Source organism: Epinephelus moara, chromosome 17, assembly GCF_006386435.1.
Source record: "Epinephelus moara isolate mb chromosome 17, YSFRI_EMoa_1.0, whole genome shotgun sequence".
Lineage (NCBI taxonomy): Eukaryota > Metazoa > Chordata > Actinopteri > Perciformes > Serranidae > Epinephelus > Epinephelus moara.
Genome location: NC_065522.1, coordinates 2,194,696 through 2,200,586, shown reverse-complemented (window position 1 = coordinate 2,200,586; position 5,891 = coordinate 2,194,696). Strand labels below are relative to the sequence as shown.

Sequence of the window (5,891 nt, the reverse complement as noted above, 5' to 3'; positions counted from 1 at the left end):
TCTCCACACAAGCATGATTAGAGAGGACGTAGCTTAATAAATAACTAAAGTAAAAACAGAACAAGTAAGATAAAGAAGAGAGGAAAAAAGTAGAAAAACAAAGTTAAAGTAAGCAGGAGCGACTGGAACAGGCTGCATACACCGTGGCGCATGCGCACATCATTCACCTTTAGCAAATATGCTTGTTTTAAACAACATATTGTTAGAGCAGTTAATTATTTGATACCTGCTGACACTGTATCACTATGTGTCTTTCTATCTAATTCAGTAATTTTCTTTCATTTGCTTGTATTTTTCAGACACTTTGATCTCTGAGGTTGAGAACTTGATGGACAGCGAAGGTGAAGAATACGGAGCCACAAATGGAGATTCACCCAGTGATTCACCTCCAGTCAAATGCCCATGCCTTCTTTCTCGCTACAAGGCTCACAAAAAGCGCAGCTCAGGCCAGGATTCAAGCATCAGAACACAGATAAGCAAATACTTTGATGCCATACAGGACACAGACACTGACAATGCACTTGTCTTCTGGTACAAAAACCATGACCGATTCCCACAACTCCACAACTTGGCACTGAAGGTGCTGTCAGTTCCTGCATCCTCCGCACCAGTTGAGAGGGTTTTTAGTAGAGGAGGCATCATAATGAGACTCCACCGTGCACGTTTAGGTCACAGAATGCTGCAGTCTCATCTTTTCTGAAATGCAACCATGCTCTTCTTTAAATCTTAATTTCCATGGAAAGAAATGGGACCTTTGAGGTCTTTAGCAACAAGCCCTTTATGAGTTTACTGTTATTGTTGAGCTTAGACCTTTAGGGGTGTTTTGTTACCACATGTTGTTCAGGCTTGGCATGACATCATTTTCAGTTCAACTATTCTAGATTAATGTTGTAATTTCATGAAGGAAAGACCCACATTCAAGAATGTTAACAAAAAATACCTTACTGAAATGTCAGCTTTTTTCACACAGCTCATTTAATTTAGGCCTTGTTCTTTACTTTTTTCATTTTTTCTCTCTGAAATGAAAGGTTTATTGTGACTTGTCAGGTCAATTTAGTTTTGATAATATGATGGTGAACTTTTTCAAGAAGTGAAGCACAACAAGTTTGCTAAGATTTGAGATTTGTTTCATTGTGCTGCTTTGAAAAGAACAGAGTAGAGATTGTTTTTGTTGTGGTGGTATTCACTTAAAAGCAAACTTAAATAAAAAGAAAACTCACATTTTGATGTTTTGTTATGATTTTCCTTTGATATATATACATGGTCTTGGTCTTGTCTCGGTCTCGACCTCCAAAAGTCTTGCTCTTGTCTCGGTCTCGGTACTCTCTGGTCTTGGTAATGTCTTGGTTTCGGTTGGTGTGGTCTTGACTACAACACTAATAAAGACACCTGCAACATCCTGTCACTCTGGTTAAACCACAGTGAACACGATCAACGTTAGGGCTGGGTTAACCTGCTAGGGAGCCTTGGGGTGAATATGGGCCAGTAATTTTGTGCTGAATTTCTCAGAATTTCAGATTTTTCTGAATATCAGTTTGTGGGGATAAAAACAAAAACATTATGAACTTATTGATTTCTAAAGTGTCCACAGCCACAGGACACCCTCATACAATAGCTGAATGGTTGCAGCAATGGGTCAGTTCCAACTGGGGATCGTTGCATGCCTTCAAGTGTGGCTTACATTTTTTCATTTTCTGTACATTATTGTCTCTATTGCACACTTGAGATTGTTGCAATGTTTACAACAAGAGCCTTCCTGTCAGTGGGTCTGATCTTATGGCGAATAAAACCAGAGAAAGTTAAACACTAATGTTTGTAACCTAATACAAACCACTTCAATGGCATTGCATTCCCCCCAGTAAACTCAGACCTAAACCCAAATATTAAATGGTGAATAGTTGATACTTTGTGAAACCAATATTTAGAATAACTTGACATTCAGTATAGTCAGCCATCAGCCCAGTGGAATGCATTATAAATCTAAAATCATGTGCTTGGTATTGGTGGTGAGGCTGGACTTGACAAGGACTTTAAATGTTTATTGGAAAATATTACTCATGCCAGAGAAGTAAGACATCCTGCATGTTTGGATCTTTACTGGATAAAAGGGACAAAGTAAACATAAATATTTCATTCCTGAATGAAACTGAATTCAACTGCATAGCATGTTAACCCAACACCCACACATGAGCTGCTAAATGGTCAATAATGTGCTCTGAAGTTGACATTTTGTAGTATCATTACGTATAACAACACACCATTTACTAAAAGTATTTACTGTATCTTGACTGCCAGAATACCAGACCTGTCACATGTATTTTTTTTTTTTTGTTAAAGGCTCATGGCTGAGGGTAATAAACTTGTTAAAAATTGTTGAAATTGTTTATTCAAGCATGACATGTTACCTTACACACATCATGTCTGAAGTAAGCAGTACACTAAGGTTAGGTTCAGTTAGTTTAGGTCAGGTCAGGTCAGGTTAGGTTAGGTTAGGTTAGGTTAGGTTAGGGCAGGTTAAGGTTAGGTTAAGTTCGGTTAGGTTATGGATTTATGCCCACCACTACAGACACAAAAAGTATAGAAGCAATCTGAGAGAGAGACCTGCCACTCAATCTCTCTCCTCTCTCTCTCAAACTCAGATAAATCGGTAAAACTAGGCAGTGCTGATCAAATATAAACTAAGATTCTATAGCTAACTGTATTGCCTATTTCTCTCCTAGAAAGTCTTCAGAAAAATATTTTAGTGTACTGTTTGGCTGTAATACGAGAATTTGTGAACAGGAAGCTGGTGCTATTCTGTTTCCTGTAATGTAAAAAGTTAGGCTGACAACAAGATCAAACATTAAAACTAAGCAATGCTGATCAAATATGAATCTTCTGTTACTGTGTTGCCTTTTTCTCACCTCAAATGTTTTTAGAAACATTTTTCAGTGTACTGATTAGCCGTAATTTAACTGCGTCTCAAATCCCATACTTCCGTTAGTACACTTCAATGTAGTACACTATGTACGCTACATACTTCTTGCATGGTGCATTAATTTCAACAGGGTAGTGTTGTCTCATATTATGCACTGCCCAGGGGCGTGTCTAGAATTTTTTTCTTGGGGGGGCAAGCTAGGGTCACAGACTGTGGAAAGGTGGCACACTGAAATTACATTTTTTTTTAAATGCCCCACAGTCTTAGATCATAATAAACGGTAGGCTGAGGTATGAATAATAGAACTATTTTATTTACCCAAATAATGCAAGGAACAGTGTAGCATCCAGCATTTAGAAATCTTATCTGACTGACTAAAATGTTTTTTGTTTGTTTGACTGGGTTGACCTGTGCTCTGGAAGAGTATACTCAGTGATCGAATTGTTAATTTTTAACAAGGGGGATGCAAAGTAGCTTTGATTTTTTTGCGTGCACACATCATCAAATATGACAGCACAGATGTGCAAAATTAATCAAGATAAAGAAAAATGGCATGATCTATACTTGCTGCCTTTAAAAAAAAACAAATAATGCAGTAGTATTGCTATTGCAATACAGACAAAAACATTAGAGTATAAATAAGAGTAGTTCTGAAATAGCTGTGAAAATTAATCTTAGAGTCACTCTTATCCTATAGACATTTCCTTAGTCAGTTATAATTTTTCCTTACCTGTGAAGCCTTGGGCTGATAATTGGTGCTGCTGTCCGGTCCCTGTCCTGATACCTGCCTGGTTTCTCCCTGTCCCTCTTCTGTCTATTGCAATAATATAGATAATAAATGTGCAAAGCAAAATTTATAATATGATTAAGAATAGTAGTGGTGACATAGCTGTGGAAATTGATTGCAAAGTCACTTTTATGCTCTAGATATTTTTCTCAGCCAGTTATATTCTCTTCTCACCTGTGAGAACCCTGCATGATCATCCTTGCTGGCCTCTGGTCCACTGTCTCCTCCCTGACCCTGCTCTTTCTATTGTGGCAATAAAGATTTTAAAAAAATATGCGCAAAGCAATAGTGAGCACAAGTTCTTATTAAGGAGGAGTGGGTTTATTCCTAGCATGAAACTAGCTAGCAAGCGATTTAACATAGGTAACAATAACATTAGTATTCTTGTTAACTAGCTTAACTTGATACATTGGCATCTATTAATTAGTCATCATTTAGCGAACATTATCTACATGCAACAGCATTATTCAACTTACACGGTTTGTTTGGAAGAAACTGTGCAAGGGTTTTTGCTTCTTGCTGGCTGGTTTGCTGAACATAGTTAACACAGCAGCACTGTCCAGCAGCACACCTCTCATCTGTGTGCCATTGATTCTGATCACAACATGACAGAGTGTGTATGCGCTTTGCGCTGGCTACTCATGGTGCGTTTAAAGACGGCTCGGAAAAACACGTTACCACATGTTAAAAATGAATTTAACGGTTGTAACGGCTGTAAAAAAGTGCGGGGGACGGAGGGCAGAGATAGGGGAAGTGCAGGGGACATGTCCCCTGTGTCCTTCCCTCAAATTACGTCAGAGAGACACACTTTGTCATTAAGACTTACATTTTGTTTGAGCCCACAAACCCAAATAGTCTATATTTGTATATTTTGGTCTACAAAAGCAATGCTTTCCAGTCAATGTGAATTACAATACTGCAGATCATCACAACACAAACTTGGACAAGCTGATTGGCAGCTCTGGTGGGGGTGGCCAGGCAGGGTGGCCAATCATATTCCAGGGGTAGCCAGTGCCACCCCCAGCCACCCCAGTGGCCACGCCCCTGGCACTGCCGTTTTGCACTTACCAGAAGTGACAGCGACTTTTTGTTTTTTTTGGAACCGCCTCTTCTTTGCCTTCATTTTAAACAGCAACTTCCAAACAGACGGCGGTACATTATCGCTAACATTTGACCGCTATCTCCACCCACACATAAACCAAACTTATGCCACAATGTCTGTGCTGATTAAAATGTGCTGCCGTAGCTAGGAGCAAGTTAGTTAGCTAGCGAATTCTAATGTTAGCTAGCAAGCATTATTGTTTGCAGTGCAAAAACATTATAGACCCAATCAATGGCGGTTTTAGGGGGGGGCAACAGGGGCCAGTGCCCCCGTAACTCCAAGCCCGGCCCCCACTGTGGCCCCCCCGCCGAAGAGTCGGAGGGGGAATGTGGAACTAAATTGTCTCAACAGGTTGCCGGTCAGATGACTTAAAGAGGCACACCCACTAGATCATGCATAATACACCACACAAGAAGGAAAAGGGCGCGAGTTTTCTAGTGTTTAAATACAGTGTTTCCCATACATTGACTAATTTGCCCCGCCACAGTCTCCTAATATCGGTAATAGGGATGCACATGATTAACCGTTTAACCGTTAACCGATAACAAGAACTTTGACCGATTAACACTATCGGTTGTTTTTTTTTTGTTTTGTTTTTTTGGCCACTTGTGTCAATCAACTCATGGGGGCGTGTCGACATGTGCAGACTACTGACTCGTGCAGTCCGCCATATTTAGCAATTCGCAGCAAAAATGAGTCGAGCAAAAAGGAGTAATGTGTGGGACCATTTTGACCGAAAGAATGATGAGGTTATTTGCAAAATATGCAGTGCAACACTGAAATATAGCAGTAGTACGAGCACAATGCAATACCACTTGCGAAGCAAACATCCACAAGCATCAGATGATGGACGACTACAACCAACTTTGCTCTCCATGATAGCGGGGAGAAGATGCGACACGCGGCGGTCTGAGCAGATAACTCAGAAAATTTGTTCGATGGTGGAGAAGGACATTTTGCCTATCAGCGTGGTCAGTGGCGAGGGTTTTCAGGAGCTACTGGGCTATATCGAGCCTAATTACCAAATCCCATCAAGACCGACCATTACCCGTCGACTTGAAGCCCGTTATGAAGAGAGAAAAAAA

At 40.1% G+C, this 5,891-nt stretch overlaps 1 protein-coding gene and 1 long non-coding RNA gene across 4 annotated transcripts in view; one reads left to right on the top strand and one right to left on the bottom strand.

Moving 5' to 3' along the window:
• The window catches only part of LOC126404048 (uncharacterized), a 65,846-nt gene extending 64,622 nt beyond the window's left edge, over window positions 1-1,224 (top strand). The window contains exon 4 of the long non-coding RNA XR_007571395.1: window positions 300-1,224. This is a non-coding gene — a long non-coding RNA (uncharacterized LOC126404048). The remainder of the gene's footprint in view (window positions 1-299) is intronic.
• Window positions 1-5,891, bottom strand: part of pde5ab (phosphodiesterase 5A, cGMP-specific, b) — a 202,325-nt gene that overhangs the window by 131,553 nt on the left and 64,881 nt on the right. The window lies entirely within an intron of this gene.